The sequence below is a fragment of the Panthera leo genome, chromosome C1 (assembly GCF_018350215.1).
Source record: "Panthera leo isolate Ple1 chromosome C1, P.leo_Ple1_pat1.1, whole genome shotgun sequence".
Classification (NCBI taxonomy): domain Eukaryota; kingdom Metazoa; phylum Chordata; class Mammalia; order Carnivora; family Felidae; genus Panthera; species Panthera leo.
The window spans coordinates 174427268-174451957 of record NC_056686.1 but is presented as its reverse complement, the minus strand read 5'-3'; the positions used below and the strand labels follow the sequence as shown (position 1 = coordinate 174451957).

Below are 24690 nucleotides of genomic sequence, written 5' to 3'. Positions count from 1 at the left end.
GTAAAATAGAAATCTGATGTGGTTGTTCATCTGCTTAGTTCCTCTGGTAGTTCCCCACTACGTTCATGATAATGTCATATTCCTTACAAGCTCCCTTTTCACGTGTCCCATTAACTTCCTTGCCATCATCTCTCCTCTTCGCACCTTATCCAGCCCTGGGCATTTTTTGCTCCAGCTATAGTGAACTGCTTTCAGTTCTTCTAATGAACTATGCTTTTTCATAAATGCTTGCAGGGTCCACTACATATCTGGTGCCTTCTGACTGAACATTCACCCTTAGTTTAGACATTATTTCCTTTCAACGTTTTTTTTTTTTTTTTTTTTTTTTTTTTTTTATTTATTTTTGGGACAGAGAGAGACAGAGCATGAACGGGGGAGGGGCAGAGAGAGAGGGAGACACAGAATCGGAAACAGGCTCCAGGCTCCGAGCCATCAGCCCAGAGCCTGACGCGGGGCTCGAACTCACAGACCGCGAGATCGTGACCTGGCTGAAGTCGGACGCTTAACCGACTGCGCCACCCAGGCGCCCCAGACATTATTTCCTTTCGATAGCCTTCTCTGGTATACCCCAAGTATAGCCTCAGGGACCCCGCCAGGAATAGTATCCTATACCCTCCTACAGTGGTAAAATAGCATCTCCACAAAATTCATGTTCACTCAGAACTTCAACATTGATCTTCTTTGGAACTAGGGTCCTTGCAGATGTAACCAGAGATAAAATCATCCTGGATTTTAGGATGGACCCTAAATCCAACAACTGGTATATTTATAAGAAGAGGAGAGGAGAAGCACACCCAGAGACACACAGAGAGGGAGGCCATGTAGACAAGATGGAGCCAGAATTTATTTATGCTGCAACAAGTCCAGGAATACCAGGAGTCACCAGAAGCTAGAAACAAAGAAGAATCCTCTTCTAGAGTCTTTGCAGGGAGTTTGGCCCTACTGACACCTTGATTTCAGACTTCTAGTCTCTAGAATTGTTATTGTTTTAAACTGCCTAGTTTGTGGTTCTTTGTTACAGTAGTCCTAGGAATCTTATCTACTTTCTACCTTAAAATAATTGCAATATATGAATTGTCATATTTCTACATTTTAAAATGTTTATTTATTTATTTTAAGAGTGGGGGAGGGACAGAGAGAGACAGAGAGAGAGAGAGAGAGTTGGGGGAGAGAGAGAATCCCAAGCAGGCTCCACACTGTCAGCACAGAGCCTGATGCAGGGCTCATTCTCATGAACTATGAGCCAAAAATCAAGAGTTGGAAGCTTAACCAACTGAACCATTCAGGTGCCCTTGAATTGTAGTATTTCAATTATCTCTAAACTATAAACTCTGTTTAAAGCAAGAACTAATTCTTTCAGTTTCATGTTCATTGCTAAGTATAGCAATTGACACATGACAGGCAATTAATAAACATATGCATAAAAGAATAAATAAATTTTTCATAATAGTAGATATCTACTGAAACCTCAGTAACGCTATTATTTATGTTCATTTTCCTTGCAAAATCTTTATTATTTGACCCATTAGACTCTGAAGAAGGGTTTTAGCAAATATCTATGGCTTTTACTGCCCTATATCTATTCCCCATCCTGGTCTCAAAACTTTGAGGTTCCTTTTGGAGCCTATCCTTTCCATGAGTACACAGTCTCCCGAGAATTGTTAATCAAGTGCTACGGTTGCTGGCAGAGGGCAAATAATTCAAACTCAGCCATGCAGACGCCCTTTGTGAATGTGGGAAGAATAGCACCGAAATGCAGGATTGGACCAGATTCAGCTGCCTGGCAGTCTGCTTCAGTCTCCTTCCACTTCCTGCTTTCTAGACCCCTGGAACGGTTCTGGCTCCTCTCTCTCCTAAAAATGATTTTGTCTGATTACCTTCTGATTCTATGAACTAACTCCAATCCTTTCAGCAGACTGCCTTTTTTGCTTTAAGTACCCAGAACTCATTTCTGTTACTTGCAGTCCAAGAACAGTAGTTGACAGACTCTTCAAATGTAGATGTGATTACTACTAAGTACAGATCGCTTGTATAAATAGGTGTTCTGTCACAGATGGTCACCTGACCAAAATGTTTCCAGCTTAGATTGTCAGGCCACCTAACTGATGAACCATATAATTTAAAATTCATGATTTGCCAGTTTCCTTCTCTGAGGCAGCCATTTCCATTTCTTCATGCATTGCACATATTAATGTAAATCCTATTCTTCTCCTTCATTTATTTCTGTCTTTATGTATAAAAAATTATCCTTTTAAACACTTTTTTAAAATTGTTCACTGAACTAGATTTTCTCAATGTAAATCATGCCTTAAAAAGCAAATTAAAACATTTTATAAAGAATGTTACCCCTAAAGAAGTAAAAGCTTTGGTATAATATATGATACTCTTAAAACTGCAATTATTAGTTCACATTAAAAGGCCCATAGTTGACCACTCTGCAACACAGAGAACCAACATATTTGATAAACAACCACTTTGCTAGGTTTTACTATTCTATTCAAATAGCTATTAATTTATAAAGAAGCCATTCATTACAATTACAAATTACATAAATATACAGAATTTTTTTTTTCTTCAAATTTCTTCATTAAATGAAAATTAATGTTATTATATGGGTAAAGATTAATTTGAAATCATTAATTATTGGCGCATAAGTATCATTTACATATATAGATAGACTGAACATCAATTTTAAACGTATAGCCAAAGATCAGTGGCAGCAAAATGGTTTTCTTCAATTTCTTCAATGGATTAAAGGTTATTTTCTTTTGTATTTTTAAATTCTGATAACCCATAATACATCTCCTGAATAGGATTTGAATTAGCTCTCCACTGAAGGATCTCCCTAGAGACTCTCTTCAGCTAAGAGTGCTTTCATCTTACTCATTACAACGGAAAGGGGCAGAAGAAATTCGACTTCTATTTCCTTTCTGCTACTTTCTTAACATTGCATTACCTATTTGTCATCCTTATTCTACCCCTCACTATCTTGAACGACTACATTATGTTCCTCACACTTTCTGCCTAATAGATTGTAATGTCCACGAGGATGTGTATTTTAATACTCCTAAAAACTTAAAACCACAATACACTCACATTTGAATCTAAACTTCATTTATGATCTCAAAACTAAAATTTCCCTTTCTGTCATGCTTTCTTGACTTTCTACTTCTGCACATTTACATCAAACATGCATTTGCCTTCACCCTACCATTAAATTTTCCAGTCCTGCTGCACGATCAGTCCATAATTTCCCTTTCTCTTTCATTTGTTTCCATCTTAAGCTAATCTGTCAGTTTAGCCATTTTATTGACGTTAGACCTCTTTTCTCTTCAACTCTTTCTTCTGTAACATTAGTTTACAAAAGATGAAGACCTATTCAGTCCTGGTCATGATATTAGCCATTCTGCTAGTTGCAAAAACAACAAACAAATAAACACCTATTTGGTTCTCAGAGAAAGAGAATCCCAGACAATGGCAAGCAAAAATGAAAGAACATAATATATTTGGAAGTTTCTATATAATTTTATAGATCTACATAAGGAATGATTAAAGTGAAGCTTGAATTTTATAAAATCAAGATCCAGATCACAAGGGTGTCCTATTCCCTGAGAATGTTACATAAAGGAAGAGAACGGCATAATCCTATTTGGGTTTTCAAAAGCCTCTTTGCAGGGAAAGGTTTGCAGGGGAAAAGCTCAGAAACAGTTTGACTGCTTAGCAGTTATTCTGCTGGTTTCGAAGAAATAATAGAAGCCTGTAATCAGTAGAAGAGAGATTGCAAAGAAAGAGATAAGTGAGAAAAATTTAAGGAATAGAATGAAAAAGACTGGTTAATCATGGACAAGTCCTGGGTATTAACAAATAAAGAAGGAATTCAAATTGACTGTAAGTTTTCCAATTTGACTCTCCAAATGAATAGTAGTTCTAACTGTAGAAACTACAAAAAGAAAAAAAAGTCAGATTCTTGTTAAGAATATGAGACGATTATAATCTGTTATAACCTGTTATGGTGGGTCCATCTACATAGATACACCAAACAAATGGAAGTATCTAGAAATCTGATGGAATAGGCAACTTCTAAGATGGCTTCCAATAATCTCTGTCTCCTGGTGTTGATGTCCTTTTGTGATCCCCTGCCCCTGAATGCGGGCTGGACCTATGACTCACTTCCAAAATACAGAAAACTGCAGAAGTGGTAGTATATTAGTTTCCTGTGGCTGCCATGACAAATTACCACAAACTGGATGGCATGAAACAACAGAAATGGATTCTGTCAGAGTTTTGGAGGCCAGAACTGAAATCAAGGTGTCAGAAAGGCTACACTTCCTCTAAAGGCCCATAGGGAAGATACTGTTCCTTGCCTCTTCCAGTTTCTGGCAGCTCCAGGTGGTCCTTGACTTGTGGTTGCATCATACCAGTCCTTGCCTCTGTCTTCACAGAGACTTCTCTCATAAGAACACATGTCCTTAGATTTAGGGCTCATCTAGTTAATCCAGGATGTTTGTACTCAAGATCCTTAGTTTAATTACATCTTCAAAGAATCTTTCCAAATAATGTCACATTCACAAGTACCACAGGTTAGGACTTGAACACATGTTTTTGGGGGCCATCATTCAACTCACTACACACGGGATGATACTTCCTACCTTTGGTTGTAAAGGAATGTTGTTTCCACAGTCATGCTCACTTTTGCTTTCTCTTGTATTGCTTGTCCCAGGAAAAACTAGCTTCCATATGATGAGGCAGCTGAGTCTGGAAGTGGACTCTTCAGCCCCAGATGAACTCTGAAATGACTGTAGCTCCAGCTTGATAGCACGACTACAACATGATGAGCTACCTGGAGCCAGAGGTGCCAGCTAAACCGTGTCCATAAACTCTGAGACAACACATAAGCACTGTTTTAAGCTGCTAAGTTTTGATGTGATCTATCATACAGCAATAGAAAACTAATACGGAGCTCACAAAAATGTCTAAGCTGGGTCAACAATAATTAAGACAAGCCATGGAAATGATTCATTTTAGCATTTAAGAAATATTTATAAAGTATCCTCTATAAAACAAACATTGTGATGGGTTTTATTTAGATCTAAGTCTGTATCTGTAATGATAAAGGACGAACCAATCCTCAGGAATCTTATAGTCTCAGGGAATGACAGACAAGACCACAATGCATGGTATGACAGAAGAATGTAAACTGGGTTAAGAGGACATAGCACATAGAAGAAGGATCTCATCCAGGTTCCAAAAGTCCAAGCAGACTTCCTGGAGAAACTGAATTCTTAACTTCCACAAACTGACCTACCTATAAGTATAAATTAACAGAGTTCCCTTCCTTTCAACTTTCAGATTTTCAATGCAAAATTTAAGGCACCTCTAAGTGGTAAGGACACTTCCCATTACACTAAGACTCCTATAATAAATTTATCTAAGCTTTTAGGGCAAGAACATATATCCACTTCTGCTGCTGCTAGAAAGGCTAAACCTAAATTATACACACAGTGGTTATGAATCTTTATTTCATATTTCACGTTTTGCTTGGTGTAACTGGTTTTTATTCTTATTGTCCTTGTACTTTCATTTTAAGGAAACTCAAATTACTTTTTTTTTTTACTTTTTTTTTTTAACGTTTATTTATTTTTGAGAGACAGAGACAGAGTGTGAGCGGGGGAGGGGCAGAGAGAGAGGGAGACACAGAATCGGAAGCAAGCTCCAGGCTCTGAGCCATCAGCCCAGAGCCCGACGCGGGGCTCGAACTCGCGGACCGCGAGATCGTGACCTGAGCTAAAGTCGGACGCTTAACCGACTGAGCCACCCAGGCGCCCCAACTCAAATTACTTTTAATAATTAAAACATGAATACTCAATTATATAAGGAATTACAATGAAAGCTATAAACAAAACACAGTGAGACAGGAGGACAGAAAAATCCTTGGTATTCAAAATCAAAACCAAACTTAGAATTTTACCAACACAAAAATCTCAGTTTTACTAGTTTCCTTATTTCTGTTAATGCCATAACATGCTCCACTTGCCTAACATAAAAGACCCTCCCTTGAATCTCCCAGCACTCATACCACTGCCTTTTATTTTATATACTACTCTCGCCCTAGATAAGATTTCCATTGCTTCTTGTTTGAATCCTTGGAACGTTTAGAAACATTGATTCTTCGTGGGTAACCTTGCTCAGACTTGATATCTTTGGGAAAACCTTACCAGTTGATAACCTAGTACCTGCATCTCAACATAGTTAGCTACCAGCTAGTCTGTTTAAAAATGTAATTCAGGGGATCCTAAGTGATACAGTTGGTTGAATGTCTGACTCAATTTCGGCTCAGATCATGATCCCAGGGTCTTGAGATGGAAGCCCCATGTCAGGCTCTGTGCTGAGTGTAGAGCCTCCTTAAGAGTCTCTCCCTCTCTCTCTCTCTGCCCATCTTCCCCCACTCTTGCTCTCATTCTCTCTTAAAATAAAAATTAATTAATTAATTAAAATGTGATTCAACTGTTACACTATCGTGGTGTATTATATTCATTTGCTGGTCATGCGTGTCTCATCCCCTACAGGATTAGCTCCTCAGGAATGAAGATTATGTCTTCATCTTTTTTTCTACAGTTCTTCAAGTTCCTCAAGTGCCTGGCAAATAGCAAGTGTTTAACAAATGCTGATGAAAATGAAAGGAAAAGTCTACGAATCATTCTCCCTTCCTTTGGGTTTGTTCTCCCTTCATTAGTCAGACATACATATCCTTTCTAGATTAAGCTTCTTAAAGGACTACATGGACCATCTCACTCCCCTGCAATTGTTCCCTCATCATATAATGATGACATATAAATTCCTAAGTATAGAAATCAAAATACAGAACATATTTCCCATCACTCTGCTATATCTACCTTATCTTTCCTATTTCCTGAATATCCCCCATTCTTTCTCAGCTGCGTATCTTGGCTCCAACTTGGCCCTCCATTTAAATGTTCACCCACCAAAGTTCTACCTACTCTAAAAAGCACAATTCAACTGGTCTCTCATTTGTGAAGTGTTCTTGGCACTTAGCACATCCTACTTGTACCTAAGGAACTGAAATATGCTTCTTATCTTGCCACATTTTATTAAATATAAAAGAGGCAAGAAATATTCTATACCTTCCTGTCCTGAATGGCTACCATCACCACCGCCATCAATAACAATAAAATATTCACAGTGCTTAGTACAATAATAAATTGTCAATAAATAACTAATTGAATAAAATATATTTGTTATAATTTCTAAAGATTGTATTTTTAGACAGTGTAGAAAAATTATACATACATAACATTCAATTTTCTTTTGGGATTAGTTATCTAAAGGATATATTGGCTGAGTATATGTGAGTAGAGGATACTACTGCTTAAAAGATAAACTTAGAATATTGACTTAATTTTGAATTTTTTCTTCAACACAAGCTAAGTTTAGTTAGGGAATTTCTTAGAATAAAAATATTTTAAGTCATGGATCAACAAACATTTTCAAAAATTGCTATTGAAAACTGTAACTCATTACTACCTTCTGGAGGTAAGTTCAGAAATAATTAAAAGCCTTTAAAATATTATAGCCTTTGGGCACCTGGGTGGCTCAGTCGGCTAAGCATCCCACACTTGATTTCGGCTCAGGTCATGATCTCACAGTTCATGAGCTCGAGCCCTGCATTGGGCCCTGCACTGACAAGCACAGAGCCTGCTTGAGATCCTCTGTCTCCCTCTCTCTCTGCCCCTCCCCTACTCTCTCTCTCTCAAAATAAATAAACTTTAAAAAATATATTTAAAAATATATATATTAGAGTCACTGAGCTAGTGATGCTAATTTTTGTAACTCTACTAATGCAAAATGAGTGATAAACATATCAATCTATCTATAAAGATACCATCTGATAATAAACACAATCTAAAAAATACTTTAAAATCATTTGTTTTTATTAGCAGATACAAAAAATGTGGAACATTCATATTTTCATAACAAAATAGGTTTGTTATAAAAATAATAAAGAAATTCAACAAAGAATATATATATTATCCCCACTTTGTTTAAAGGGAAAAACCAACACAAAGAATTAAATGATCTAGAACAAAATGATAACAGGAGTTACTTTTATAAAAACAGGCTCATTTGTGTTTTTACTTTTATTTTGCTTATGTATTTTACCACTTTCTGTAATAAAACTATCTTTTTCAATTTAGGCACAAAATAAAAACACTTGTTACAGTTTCAAATCTTTTTTTGACATGGTGTTAAGTATATAAACAATCACTTATTCTTACCTGAGTACGCTCGGATATAGTTGGAAGAATATGCAGCTGTTTGACTTTGAATAGTTTCAATCATATAGTTGCCATCTGAGTTCTTCAGTCACTTTCTCTCCTATGTATATCAGATGGAATCACATATGACTAAAAATAAAATTAAAATTGGACTTAGTAGATTTAATCAATAATTATATTTATATGTGTTTTAATTTAGATGTTATAATACATATTCTAAAATTCTAAGTATGTTTCTTGTGGAAGTTCAAGAAAGTTACCTAAAAACAAAAACAAAAACAAAAACAAAAAAATGGGGGTTGCCTGGGTGGCTCAGTCAGTTAGGCAACCAATTCTTGATTTTGGCTAAGGTCTTGATCTCATGGTTTGTGAGTTCAAGCCCCACATGGGGCTCCCAGCTGACTGTGTAGAGCCTGCTTGGGATTCTCTCTTTCCCTCTCTCTCTGCCCTTCCCCTGTTCATGTGTGTGTGCGCGTGAGCGCGCGCACACTCTCTCTCTCTCTCTAACTCTCTCTTTCAAAATATATAAATAAACTTTAAAAAAAATAACAATGGTAAAGTGGACATTTTTTTTTAAAAGGTAGAGTAACAGATTGCTAGATAAGATCAAATGCCCAAATTGCTAGATAATAGGTTGAGTGTTTTAACTCATGAATATGTTACTATCAAAGCACAGTGATGGTAGGTTGACAATACACCCCTCCTCCCTTAGGCTGCACAGCTAGCCCCAGCTATGGCCTTCACTTATCAGCTAATTAGATTAACCAAGAGCACACTCTGTCCCTGATTAAGAAGTTGAAACAGAATTTTAGAAAGCACTGATCTATTTTAACTTTCATTCCACTTCAACTGCCATGGAGAAGCTTTTAGAGAACTTATCCTATTCATTCTCATACTCAACTAGAACAGACAGCAGCTGATTAAGATTTTTACATTTTTATTCCAACAGATGAAAGGAAAAGTCTCTCCAGATGCAACAGAAATTATGTCTTCCCTTAATTTGGTCAACAAATATACCTCTGATATAAATTCAAATACTAGCAAAAATATTCACAATATAGTATCTCTTCTTGCTAAAACAACTTTTTGTTTTGTTTTAGCAAAAATACAAAAACGTATCTCACTCTTTTGTACTGCTTCCCCCCGTAACTTTGATACAGACCATGTAAAGCCAAATCTGTATTTTTGACTTTTTCAAATTATAGACTAAAGACACATCTCAAACACTTTATTTCTGCCTCTCTGTATCTAAGCCATGTGAATATTCTCAACACTATCTTTTTTCCTCTTAACTACAATTTTATTTAGAATTCTATTTGTTGACTCCATTCCTTTTCATTTTCTAATATAACTTTAGAAACAAAGAAAGGATCTTAATTTAGGTAGCCCTGGAGGCAAACTCTGAGGTAATAATTCAAGTAAATAAGTTTGTTTGGGAGATGCTAAAGGAATGGGATTATAGACAGATCCGTCAACAACACCTACCACAAAAGACAACAATTGTACAATTTGAATTAAAATATGAGCATGGTATATTTTAAGGCCATATATACGTATTCCATAGTATTAGTGGAAAAAAAGTATCTATCCAATGATGCTATTATTTATTAAACCATATGGTATTCTCAAAGCATTTACTGAATCTTAGGGTATATGCAGGATACAATTCATTTACTCTTTCCTCAAAATGTAAAGGATCCATTATCGACCTCCAGCTTTAGAATTCACACATGACACAACTAAGTTAACCATGAAACTATGTCATGATTTCCAAAGCGACTGACTAGATCATTTTTCTTTTTTGTCTTGGGAAGGAAGAAAAGGGGACACAAAATTAGTTCTTTTGGAGTATAATCATAATGTATTTATTTTGAGCAAATATTGGCCTTATGAAAATAAGTAAGAAAGAAATCACCCAAGATAACATAAGTAACCAGATGGCTCAAAAAAATCTCATTCCAAAATATTATACAAAGTAAACATTTTCCTTAAAACGGTTAATTCAATTTAACAGCCCCACAGCTTGTATTTCTTTCTAAGATTGACTGAAATCTAGTCTTACTGCGGAAATGTTTTCAGCCTAGAATATTTTATGCAATGTGACAGAATGAAAAAGAGCACTAAAATATCCACATCAAAAAACAAGAATGAACTTGTGTCTACTTTTATCTGTCTTCTTGCAAGAAAATGACATATATTCTGAAGTGGATCTATTGTTCTATGTCTGATGTGATTAAACTTGTGCAGATAAAGAGCATTTAAAAATATCCTTGCAAAAAATGAGATGTACTTACGAGTTGTTCTTTTGAACATATTTTTATTTTAAAATACAAAATCTTGTTTCTAATTTGAATGATTCTTAAAATTTTAGTATGAACATAATACACTCAATTTTATATTGTTTTGCTACCATTTATTGCATAGTGTCATGAAATATGAGGATGTATATGAAATTAAGTGAAGCAAACCATTTCTTCACCAGAACCTTCATTTTTCCCAACAGTATTAATTTAAGAAACTAACACTGCTAACTTTGCAATATGACTAGATGCTTCAATTTGTTAATACAACATGGTATCTTTAAATATTCCCTACACAATAAAACAAGTCAGTCTAACACATATTTCTACTTGTCATCAAATGAAATAGAATCCAGCATTATCATGCTCTTAAAACTGTTTCAAAATCATTTTGTTACTTATTTTTCTTTTTACAGCTAGCCCCAAGAATTTAGCAATATCTCAAAATAATTTGCAAAATGTTGCAAAAAAAAAAAAAAAGAGTTTTCCTGGATATTCATCTTTATCTTTTTGGGCATCTAAATTAAAATATACAAAATGAGTCCTTGGCCTCTGACTTCCTTTTTTCTTTGTCCTGTGATTTTTAATTAAGTAAATACTACAACTTTTATTTTAATTGTTCAAGCCAGAAATCTGGCATTTTTAATCACTCTTATTTTCTTTAATCACTCTTATATTATTTTCTTTATTTTGAAGCTAAATCAGAATAATTTCAATTCTACTTAATATGAAAGACTCCATTTTGTTTCTTCGCCCAGTGCACATCCGCACCAACCCACCAGCAGTCAACCATGATCAGTCTAACAAGTAATCTGGCAACATCACCCTCTGGATAAAGTCCAAAGGACTTAGCATGCCTTAGCATCTTAGTCCGAATGTCTTAGAATCTTTTCTTAATGATGTCTTCACAACTGTTTTCACTCTAATGCCCCAGGCAAAGGGTACAAACATGGTAACTTGGGATTACTGTCATAGTGGCTTGAGGCAATCATTTCTTGTTTATACCAGTCTTTTCACTGAGGCAGTGGTATACATATATATATATAATCATAACCATACCCCTGTGCTCCAAAGAATGTAAAGCTGAAAAATTAGTTCATTAAACAAATATTCATTGAGCACCTACTGAATACCCAATTCTCTCAATCACTAGGGAGAAGAAAATAAGTCCACATCCTCCTTTGCATTTGTCAATTGATAAGGACTATGTTAATGGCAAGGTCAAGTGCTAAAGAAACATAGAGAATGTTTGGGAAAGTCCTCCTAAAAAAAGATGGAATCTGTGAACCTTCAGTTTAGAAGCTGTCCAGTGAAGAAGGTGGAAAAGCCACAGTTGGCAGAGGGAACATCATAAGCAAAGCCACAGGAATAAGAAAGAACATGCCACCTTCAAGGATAGGCAAGTGGTTAGGTATATATGACTTGAAAATAGAATGCTTATAGACTTGTTTTATGAGAAATTTTAGCAGTAAAGTAAGGCCATATCAGGAAGACTTTTGAATGGCATGTTGTAAAATTTGGATTTTACCCTAAAGATGATAGTAGAACTATGATAAAACAGGGAAGTGGTGCAAGAAGATATGTATTTTAGGAAGATCATATGACAAAATCTGGCTCTCAGGAGACCATGAAAGAGAAAAAGGTGAGACAAAGAAATTCCTTCTTAGAAATCTATGTATACTGACGCGTCTGGGTGGCTCAGTCAGTTAAATGTCTGACTTCAGCTCAGGTCATGATCTCAGGGTTTGTGAGTTTGAGCCCCACATCAGGCTCTCTACTGTCAGCAACGAGCCCACTTTGAATCCTCAGTCCCCCTCTCTCTCTTCCCATCCCCCCCCCCCTTCCCCTGCTCGAGCTCTCTCTCCTTCTCTTAAAAATAAATAAACATTTTTTTAAAAATGTAAGAAAAAAAGATGGGGCGCCTGGGTGGCTCAGTCAGTTAAGCGGCCAACTTCGGCTCAGGTCATGATCTCACGGTCCGTGGGTTCGAGCCCCGCGTCGGGCTCTGTGCCGACAGCTCAGAGCCTGGAGCCTGTTTCCGATTCTGTGTCTCCCTCTCTCTCTGCCCCTCCCCCGTTCATGCTCTGTCTCTGTCTCTATCAAAAATAAATAAACATTAAAATAAATAAATAAATAAATAATTAAATAAATAAATAAAATAAAAATTTAAGAAAAAAAAGAAATCTATATATATTTGTTAAATGGTAATGCAAAACAGAAACAGACTCCAGGCAATCATATTTGTAAGATGTAAAACTGGAATGGTGCTTGAGGTTTAATTTATGTAGAAACAGCAAGACCAAGATAACTCTGATCCTGGACTTTCCTATTCTCAGAGATGTCAGTCTGGACCACGAATTCACATCACCTGTTATTGTTGCATGTGCATTTTAAGTTCCCCTATCCTCAGCTCTCATTATGGAACGAAAAAAGTGACAGAAGATGACACATGACAAACTATTTCAGAATTAATAACAATTTCAAATTTGCCAATTTAAAAACAAATTCAACCTAGTTCTTTCCTCTGCATTTGACATAAAACTTTTAGAGGTGCTTTGAAGCTGTCATCAGCAGGACATTTTCCTAATTAGAAGTAGGAGAACAATTATCAAGTCATTCACCCTTTCTGGTGAAATGAGTGGAACACCCACATCAAGTTTCCATGAAACTTTTGGTTATTATATTTTTCAGTCTAAATAAGTTAAGGTAGAACCTTTGCTCCTTTTTAACATTAACTTTTCACAAACTCTGATCTCTCAAATATTAAGAACCTTTTATGGAAAAAACACAGCCCAAGAAACAAGATGGATCCAAAACAGTGACAACAGGTCACAGGTTAAAAATTCATGACTTGGGGCGCCTGGGTGACTCAGCTGGGTTAAGTGTCCAACTCTTGATTTTGGCTCAGGTCATGATCCCACCACGGTTTTGGGATGGAGCCCCATGTTGAACTTTGTACTGAGCTTGGAGCCTGCTTAAGATTCTGTGTCTCTCTCTCTCTCTCTCTCTCTCTCTCTCTCTCTCTCTCTCTGCCTCCCTCCCTCCCTTCCTCCCTCTGCCTCCTCCCCAGCTGGTACTCTCACCCTCTCTCTAAAATTAAAAAAAAATAATAAATAAAAAATCATGACTTGAGTTAATGAATGATGTATGACAGATGGAGTGAAATTCATATCAGGAGAGAAAGTTTTGGTTTTTTTTGTTTTAATGCAATGGAATTCCAAGAATAAAATAAACTTGACTTGGGAAAGGGATAGAAATCTGAGCAATGTTTGAATGAATGAGGAAAAAAGAAGAGCAAGGAAGCCAGACCAAAAACAAGAGAGAAAGTTACTCTCTCTCAATCAGTAATCAAAAGTTCTCGGATTTACTAGGTTTGGGCCAATTAGTGACATGTACATCCGTAACCAATTACAGGGGGTGTAGAATCACTGATTAGCTTAGGCCAACCAGAGTGCATTCCTGAAGATACAGATATGGTCAATTCTCCTAAATCACATGACTACTCCACATGATGAAGGTGAGTTACACCAAGGAAACCTGGTCTATTACAAACACAGTGGTGGGTAAATTAATGAATAAACACAAACTATACTTCACATGAACTTAGAAAGAAATAAATGAGATATTGCATACACAGCAGTAATCATATGTCTGGCACATAAAAATAGGACTTAGTAATTCACAATAATTATTATTACTTTTGCTGAACTGTTTAGAAATTCTGTTCTTTGATATTACAAATAAAACTGCGATACATACCTTTGTACATAAATATGTGTGTTCATCTCAAATTATTGCTTCATTATGACTTCCTAAAAGTGAAATTATTAGTTCAAAAAGTATTTGACTTTTCAGGCATTTTCATACATATCACCTAGTTGTTTTCTAGAAAGATGTACCAACATAGACTTCCACCAATAGCAGATGATATTGCTAATTTCAACCATCTTTTCCAGCAATGATTTTTTCTTTCTCTTTTGACAATTTGGTTATCAAAAATTTTTTTTCTAAAATGTATAGTTCTTTAACTATAAGTGAAGTACAACTTTTATGTGTTTAACTTATTAAATATTTATTCTATAATTTGTATCTTCTTTTTTGTGTGCTTTTTTATTTTTATATTTTGATGAGGTTTTTTGAGATTTTTATAACAATATATGTCTCAGGACCTCACAACTTTTTATTCCCTTAAAGGGAAAGGTTGGTTTTCAGCTTCACTTAATGTCAGCTATATATTTTACCTGGTAAATGGCTAGCTCCTTACATTAAGACCTTAGCTATGAACTGATACAAAAGCATCAAAGCAGGTAATCATTATCAAAGGAATCAAAGAATTTTATTTAATTAATTGTTATATTTGTCTAATACATTTTACAGATTTAATTCATTTCAAATTTTTAATTATCTTATTTAGTTCTAATACTAGGATTATTTCTAAAACACTGCAAATATGAATTTCAGCACCAAGTTCTCTAAGAATGGAATTTTTTCCAAATATTCTCCATATTTTATTTATTTATTTTTAATTTTTAAAGTTTTCTTATTTTGACAGAGAGAAAGAGAGGTCACAAGTGGGGTAGAGGCAGAGAGAAGGACAGACAGGATCCCAAACAGGCTCGGTGCCATCAGCACAGAGCCTGATGTGGGGCTCGAACTCACAAACCGCAAGATCATGACCAGAGCTGAGAACAAGTCAGACACTTAGCTGTGCCACCCAGGCTCCCCTATTCTCTATATTTTAAGCTCCTTCCTTCTGTCCTTCTTTCTTCCCTCCTTTCTTCCATCTTACTTTCTCTGCACTCTTCTTCCTTCTTTTATCTCAGAAAACAAAATTATGAGTCACTCTTCTTTCCTGTGGTATTTTAATATATTAAAACATATCCAAGTAACTGAAGAAAATATTTATAAAACACCTATGCTAAAAGCAATTCTTAATTTTTGAAAAACCTTTTATTACTAAAAAAAAAAAAGCTGTAAAACTATGTAATTATATTTCAGTGTTGGTGGAAATAGAGCACCTATTCAATAAAAGCTCTTATTAAGCATTTTTGTAAGTAGCCACACAATAGAGGCTGTTCAAATAAAGGAAACCAAGAAACTGTGGTTGATTTCCTTAATGAAAAATTGGGGCAGAAAACATTCATTAACTTGGATTACATAAAAAGTCATTAGTTTAATTTTTCCAGTCCCGTGGAGTTTAATTTTTTCATGTTAATATCTATGAAGTATGTCTTGTATTTAAAGGCAAATTTCGGTGAGCTGTAATTCAGTGTTCCAATTTCCCACAGTTTAGGTGGGGGGGTGGGGAGGAGAGTTTCATTCATCCTGTCTCTACTCTAAATTAATTGCAGTATCACCATAATTGGATGTAATTAGCTTAAATTATACAAACACTATTCAATAAAATCTGGAAAACCTTCTGTTTCAATATAATTCAGCATTTAAAAAGTATATACATGTATTTACTGTTAACTAAACAATTACTATTTTACAGATGAGGAAATTGTCTTTGATATCCTATCATCACAAGTCTTTCATATGTTGATTGTGTTTCAAGGCCTTTCTTCAGCAATCAAACATTTCAGTATCAAGATTTTGCAGTGATCTACAATGAATTTTGCTCTACAATGAAATATTAGTGTGCCATTTTAAACTGCTGTTCATTTGCTCATAACAGTATTTTCACATAACAGTATACATTTCATTCTTCATTTAATTTAGTATATACATACATTGTGGTTTCCTGCCACCACCTCCCCTTGAAAAACAAAACAAGACAAAACAAAACAAAACAAAACAAAACAAAACAAAACAAAACAAAATAAAACACATTCTCCTAATGGCACCCTGGGTCTTCTCTGCAGACCTACACTTCACTTTTTTCCTGGTAGTTATGTTTGATTGAGGGTGACTCTACAGTTAGTTCCAAGCCTGGCCACTGAGAGTTCCATGCCCCTAGTCATAATTATGAGTCTAATTATTCAGGAATGGAAATGTGCACTATGTTAAAACAAGGAAAATTAAGTCAGCACCTGTTTCTAAAACTATTTAGAAAGAAGTAATCCCTTTCCACTTGAGTTACTTAATTTGAGGATTGAAAGCCTGATTGCTATTTTGTCCTCAGCTTTTATACCTTAAAATGAATGCAACTCAGTGGAAAACAACTATGAGAGAGAAATAAATATCTGAGTGCCTAGATTCAGCCTTGCCTGAAGCATCACTCTACAACTTTAAATTATAACAGGTATATATTTTGTTTTCACTGAATTATTATTGATTTTCTCTCAAGTTCAACCAAATGATCACTCTTGAATATATGCTATTTACTAATGTATAATATACATTTTATTGAATTTTTATGTGACTTTCTCTAAATTAAGCTCACGGTATGAAATAATAATAGGTCAGATAACTGAAATCTACACTGGAAAAAAATAAAATTTTCTACAAAATTGTTATTCAGTTACTCTTTTGGTATTTTGAAGACATCTACTATTGTTAGAGGCTGAAAAAACATGTAGATTGAGAAGATTTTTAAGAATTAGGAGGGCAGAAATCATATACTTTAAAATGTTTGTGTTTTCTTAAAAAATGAAATCCTATAACCTTTCATTAAATTTTGACTGGAGCATCATATTAATCACATCTTAACTTCTACTGAAGACAGCATATATGTGATTGATTTATACAACTGGTAAACAAACAGATTCAGGATACATGTGAACAACTTTATAAGTCTGATATGCAATAGGTGATGTAGAGCATTTATTAATTTAAAACATTACACAGGATAAATAATATTTCTTCATTCCTGATGAATCAATGTTACATTTTACATCGAAGCAAATAAAGACCTTATTAGCAGCTGACCAGAATTATTCTTGCCTGATTCTACTCTAATAAGGCACTTTCTTATTTCTTTGGAGCTTCTCACAAAGACAACAACTAAGTAAATCTCTTGTGCCTTACTAACTGGTCATAGAAGTTTCTAGAGCAATTATTTATGGACACCTGGACCTTTAACATAAGCTTTTCACTCTCTGATGAGTATCTGATATCTACTATGTAATATCTGAATGGCCTATTAAAAATAAAGATGAGCTATCAGTGTTTACAAAGTTGGAAAAATAAACCCAACTTTATTTTATAAGAGACTTAATAAGGTTATATCAGATTCCTGGGTTTAAATTTCACAATTTATGTTTCCGGGTGCCTGGGTGACTCAGTTAGTTAAGCATCCAACTTTGGCTCAGGTCATGATTTTGTGGTTCACAGGTTTGAGTGCCACATCGGGCTCTGTGCTGACAGCTCAGAGCCTGGAGTCTGCTTCTGATTCTGTGTCTCCCTCTCTCCACCCCTTCCCCACCTCGTGCTGGCTTGCTCTCTCTCAAAAATAAAAAAACATTTAAAAAAATTTTGCAATTTATGTTTGAAGATTCAATGCACATATCATAAGGCACCAAGAAATACATGTCAGCTATAAAGTTTAGTTTACTAAAGCTCATTTTTCTTCACTGTTCCTTTGTAAAAAGAAAAAAAACAAAAAAAAACACGACCACTTTCCTTTTTTCTTAAATAGGTTCAAACGTAATATGCCATATGAATAATCATTATTCCTCAAAGGTACCGGATCTTCCCTAGAATTTTCTTCTCCATTCTCCTCTCCCCTACTCTTTTAGACTTCAGCCCCATCTAAAGAGAATTCAATAATCATTGAAGAAAGAGGTCATAGATTATAAATATATATTTGAATCATCCTTTCCCCAACCTTACAGGATACAGTTTATGCTATAAAATGAATATATAAAGTACTTAAAATGAACAAGCATTATATTTACCCAACCTATGAACGTCTACCTCTTCACCCTCCTGTCTTACACATTTTCCTTATCAGTAGGGAGTTATTTCTATCTTGACAAAACATCAAAGAGATCTCTAATTTTTCATGTATTCTTCAATTACTCTGTGATAAATGAAGAGTTTCCGATCTGTGAGCAAAGAAGATTGCAATCACTTCCTTTGAGCCTAATCTCCCAAAGTTCCAGAACCCAATGATATGGTTTAGCATACAGACAACAAGCCTTTTCTTTCTTCACAGATTTATCAGAATAATAAAAAGTGTAGAAATGCCATCATAATTAGGTCAAGTCTAATTTCTTTTGACAAATATTTTATATTTAAGTCAGGTCAAAGTAACCTACAGAGTACTTGAAACATGATGCTAATAATACATAGGCTTCCTCTCTCCTGGGGGTATTTTCAAAGGAGTTACCTAGAAAAGCACTTTCAAAAGTTTAAAGTACTATACAAATATGAGATCATGTTACTAGCCAAAAAAGATGCATTCCAGGAGAAGTTATAACTTGTGCTAAAAAAAAAAAAAAAAAAAAAGGTAAATGTTACAACCAAATTCCCCTTTTCCAATAAGTGATGTCAGAGTCCACACTTGCAAATAAAGTTTCTGCAAAGTTGTTTCATAAGAACTCAACACTGAGCCCAGGTGCCTGGGTGGCTCAGTGGGTTAAGCATCTGACTTTGGATCTCACAGTTCGTGAGTCGGAACCACTTGTAGGGCTCTGTGCTGGGCTCTGTACTGACAGCTCAGAGCTTGAAGCCTGCTTCAGATTCTGTGTCTCCCTCTCTCTCTGCCCCTCCCCACTCACTCTCTGTCTCTCAAAAATGAATAAATGTTAAAAAAAATTTTTTTTGAAAGAATTCAACACTGAGCCATAGAAGAAAGAAGATCATGTAATACGAAGTAGATCTAATTTCCAAGCTCTGAGTAGTTAAAAGAAGTAAATGATCAAAAAAGCAGGTTTCAAAATGCTCTGACTCTATTAAGTGGAAAGTACTAATGTTAGCCATAGCAGGTCTCTTCTCTGGAAAATTCACGACTGGGTAACACTAGGCAAACTAGAGTTTACGTCTTTGCTATGCATGATAACAGTTAAAATAGAAACATTAGAATCAGTACAGTACATTTTCAGACAATGGAGACTTTATTCCATAGAGTTACTAAAGATCATATTACCAAGAGCACATCCTCTCTGTTGTGCTATAACCATTTTCAGCAAAAAAAAGAAAAAAAGGAAAAAAAAGTGAAATGAAAAGAACAAAAACACCTTCCAACCTCAATGAGGCAAAGGGAAACAATGACCTAGCTACCTGTGTGATAGACTTACCTCTCTCTCTAAAATATAACTGAAAACTACTTTGCTAGTTTATAATAAACAGATTGTGGTATTGTGAATATGCTCCTTCCTCTTCTCTGTCCAGCTTTACTCATCTAATGAACATTACCAAATGCCTGCTCAGTGCTGCACACTGGGGACGCAAAAGCAAAGCTTCTAATCTAGCAGAGGAATCAGGCATGTGTACAAACTATACCTTGCTGTTATCAATGCTAAAATAGATGTCATCCTATTATTAAGCACTTGCATCTTAGCTTAATGTCTAAATAATAATAATAATAATAATAATAATAATAATAGTGTCTAAGTAATCTAGTCAAACTAGTTCAGTGCTGATGACGATAAATCTGTAACTTTCTCTGAACTTTGCAAAATGTGTCCACTATTATAGCGGCATCTTATTTTCAAAACAACCCCATCCCATACTAGGGCCCTTCTTTTACCAAAAAGCAAATCAATATTGAGAGAGGAATTAGAAGCATCAGAGACAAGACCACAACGCAGGAATTCTGACTCTTTATATTTCCTTTTCACCCCTAGAGGATAACCCTCTAGTTTGCATGCCAACATCATCCCGTGTACTATTTTCACCTTTTTTTTTTCCAAACTGTGTCTATTGATAACACTGTTTAAGAAAAACTCTCACCCATTATGGCTAAAGCAAGCTCATGTGAGAAAACTATTCTAAGCAATGGATTTCTCACTGCCAAATGAAATAATGAAGTTTATTTTTTTCTATTAGTACCTGCCAAGAAAACCTACTCCAGAAGAAAACAGACACAGTGTGAAGTCTGAAAAATATATCAGATGCTTGTACACCAATGAAAATTGCTGTCTAATCAAGGAAACTGTCCTATTCAACCTACTTACATCTTGCCAGCTGAATTATAAGCACAGCAATCAGAGGCCTACTGTATATCTGAATTAGACAAAAATTCATCACTTTCTTTGTGCCTGGTACATAGTAAATGCTCAATAGATACTCGGGAAGGAGTTGGTGGAAAAAAGGCAAAGGAGGGCTGGAAGAGAGAAAAATCTTAGGTCATCAAGCTCTACCTTGGCTAAAATCAAACAAACGAGCAAAAACAACGATAATAAAACACACATACATACAGTCACAGTTAAATAGAAGCAGCACCTACTTTTAAAAGCACATAAATTTAAAGACAACATGTCTCACATTTTAGAATCTCTAATTCTGCTTTTTTACCAGTGTTACCTGTGTAGTCTTTTGAGTACCTACTCAGGAGGATTTTGCAGAGAATTAACATACTCGAGACAAGGATACTCTGGGATGCAATCTTTATCACTTTTTAAAACTGAAAGAGCCTTACAAACTTATAGATGTCACCTTTATCAAAGTAAGTTTAACTCCTTGTTTATATAGTTTCAAGTCCCACCTATAGTTTAAAATAGCCCAAAAAGTAGTAAACAAAAATTAAATTGAGAGGAAAATTTGTGAAGTAAATGAGGGAAGTGACAAATAAAATATACAATGAGATCCAAGGAAACTAAGTGAGGAACAATTATTTCTCATTCATCCATTGCTTTATCAAGGCAAAAACACACAGAAGTCAACTATGAGCAGCAGGGGGTGTCCTCCAATTGCTACACTCCTTGTGCCAAAGTAATTTCTCACTACACTCAAACTAACCATCTATTGCTCTCCAAATGCCTGCCATGCCTATAAATCCCATCTATAACAGTCCTGCCCTCAGCCTCCTGCTGGAGGGAAAATCTACCTCAAGGCACTCAGCATAACCCTTTCCCTTTGAGGAGACTAGACTCAGCACCTGAGCTAAGACTAGATCATCTAAGGCTAAAGTGGGGACCTCGTGCCAAAGCTGCACCTAAACAAAGCAACAGTGGATTACCCTGACCAAGAACATGCTCCACATTCTGAATTCTGACGTGGAAGACAATCAGACTATTTGTAACTGGAGCAGAAAACAAGACACCTAGGGAGAAGATGCTTTATAGATGATAACAGGCAGTAGCAGTCATGAAGAATAATGATGATGGGTGACCAGAAACTGAGTCAGAAGAAGGTAAAGAAATAGTATGTAGAAAGAGAGAATGTTGGTAGCAGCAGATAAGCAAAGACAGAAGGGAGCTACATCTTCCCAATGGCAGAGAATCAACTCTGTCAAGTAGGGGGCAAGAAGGAATGGATCAGAGCTGCCCTGTTTATTTCCTATTTCTGAATAGCAGTCCATTTTCCCTGTGTTCCCTGGGTCGCTGGGTTCAGACATGTAGACAGGATTCCTGTCTTCTTCATTACTCAACCTTACTGAGGTAACCCGAGTGAGTCTTTTTCCTTGCCTCAAAAGAATCTAACATCATCTCTTCTGTCTGGTCTCAATATCCACCTAGGGCACCAGTTTTAAAACCACAAATGAACAAAACATCATATACAACATTGTAAAAATAATATTTTTACTTTATCAAATTAGTACACTCTGAAAAATCATACTAATCCAATGGAAAAAGAAAAAAAAAAGGTCACACAAATTTGTTAGGGATCTCAAGTCACTGAAAAAAGCATACTCTCTAAACAAGAAAATATGGTCTTCATTTGTATACATCTCCAAAAAAGAAAATATGGTCTTCATTTGTCGACATCTGTTCTCCTACAGCTAATTCAAAAACAAAAACAAACAAACAAACAAACCTGTGCTATGATGTTTCTCTTTCTTCACAAGAACAATAAAGCAAACATAATTTATCTACAGCTTCTTTATTTTCTTTCTTGTGCTTAAAACACTTTGTGTGTGTTTTTTTTAACTCAAGGCTAAATTAAAAAATGTATTCATAGACTCTATCAATAGAGCAGAAAAAAGACACTTTTCAATTCTATGGATCCCTCAACACAAAGAAAGTCCAGCCATTTTTCCTAGATTATTCTCAGTTATATATTAGATTTTCTTTTCCTGGATTATAAAATATTAGGTACAGAATTTTTATCATACTTACAAAATCATACCCTATAGCTGGAAGAAGAAGGGAAAGGGACCACTGAAAGAGAAAAGAGGGAAGGATATGCTGTAGAAAGGAGTAAGGGAAAGGATAGGGAAGGGAGGGGAAGGGAAGGGATAGGGAAGGGATAGGGAAGGGAAGGGAAGGGAAGGGAAGGGACACTGAGAAGGAGAAAGGAGGCAGAGGACTCATAGTTACAAGCGCACCCATGGAGCATCACCACATCCTTATTCTCAGGCTTCACATACCCACCCATCCTACAGCCAGGGCACCTAGGCTTTTCCATTTTTCATTCAGCGATCTCTATCACTCTCCTTGCTGGCTGAAATGACCCAGAACTGTTAACCTCCTCCCTCCTCAAGCCACCTATTCTGATAGAAGGATGCAGATGCTCACGTTCCTAATTGTGGAACTCTCCTGTGGGCTTTAGCCATTGCTATCTTGGTGCCTGTTTCTGAGTTCCCACGATAATATCTCACTTTTGTTATACTTTCCCTCCAGAACAAAAACTTGACCAATAAATCCCACTCACTGGCATGGGCAGACCAGGACTGCAAAAGAACACCTGTGAAAGCCCCAGGTGTCTACATATTAAATGCCATCTGCCTCTCTATGCTATGCCATACCCACGAGCTAAAGCTTCCTGTTGCTTCATCCTGAATCCTGGAGCTAATATATTTCCTCAGAAGCGCCTAGGGGTAGTCTAAGGTAACCTTGGACACTAGGCTTCTGTCTACCCAGTGGAACTCAACTATCTGATCTACAGCTGAGGCAACTTCCCTGCACCTGCCCTATCCATCCTAGCCAATCCACACAGACTTGGACAAATGCTAAGAGAATAACTAGAAATATTGTTCCAGTAACTAATATCCATTCATGTAACCAATATATAACGAATGTCAGGGATATGTCTAGACACTAGTGATACCACAATGAACAAGATTCTCTACCTTCAAGGATTCTGTACTCTATTTAGCTGCGTATACAAATGAAAATTTATCATGACATAAAAAGGTAAAATCATTGTCCATTTGCTACTACAACAAATAAAAATATGTGATCTCTCTTTTCTACTTCCTGGAGATAGAACATTCAGATTAGTTGGGCTTCTTTGGAACACAAATGCCAATGCTGAGGGCATAGTACAATGAGCCTGGTACTCTGAACGTGCTGCTTGGAATGTAAAATCTTTACTGTCCACTGTGAATTCTCTCCACAGACATTTCTGTCCCAGTAAGTAACCTGGGTAATCCTGGGGATCAGGAAATGGTCTCAGTGTGACCATGGCCCCCTCCATGTAACAGAAACTTGAACCCTCACACGGAAGATCAACAAGGGCTTTCCCTGGGATTTGCAAGCATTGAATTATCAAAGAGCTTCCTATTAGTTGAACACTGTAAGCAGGGTGATTGGATAGGAAGCAAGCATTTACTTATTTAACTATAGTAAATGATTCTCCTCAGCAACAACAGAGAGAGCTCAGCTGGTTCTAAATGGGACAGATGATACAGTAGTGACAGCATATACTACCACTAAGCCCACTGCATGTAAATTGAAGATTCTGATATACCTTTGGAAAAATTGCAATATTAGATTTGATATGTCATTGGACACAATCTCTAAAATTCAATATAACATAAGCACGTGAGGTAGGACTGGCAAGACCATTGCCACTGGTCAGCACCCAAAAGTGTCACAAAGTAGACATGTCTAAGTAAGTCCTTATCTTCATGACTGCCAAAGCCGCTCCACTTCCAAATTTCTGACCTAGGAAAATGCTAACGACTTTTCAAGTTACATCACATTTCTTTCCTCTACTCAACTCTCTATCCCCTGTCAACACATCTTGGGCATTTTCCTTTTAAAAGAGCTCTAGAACCTATTCCATCTTCTTTAGTCTACTGCCAGACACGAATTACCCTTGCCCTG

General features: G+C 36.0%; 1 protein-coding gene across 6 annotated transcripts in view; it reads right to left on the bottom strand.

The window, feature by feature from the left end:
* GULP1 (GULP PTB domain containing engulfment adaptor 1) overlaps positions 1-24690 on the bottom strand; it is a 273910-nt gene that overhangs the window by 176146 nt on the left and 73074 nt on the right. For 5 of the 6 annotated variants that reach the window (XM_042949408.1, XM_042949414.1, XM_042949412.1 and 2 more), the window contains exon 2: positions 8295-8423. The exons of the other annotated variant lie outside the window; for it this stretch is intronic. The gene's annotated coding sequence lies outside the window, so the exon portion shown is untranslated. The remainder of the gene's footprint in view (positions 1-8294; positions 8424-24690) is intronic. 6 annotated transcript variants of the gene reach the window in all.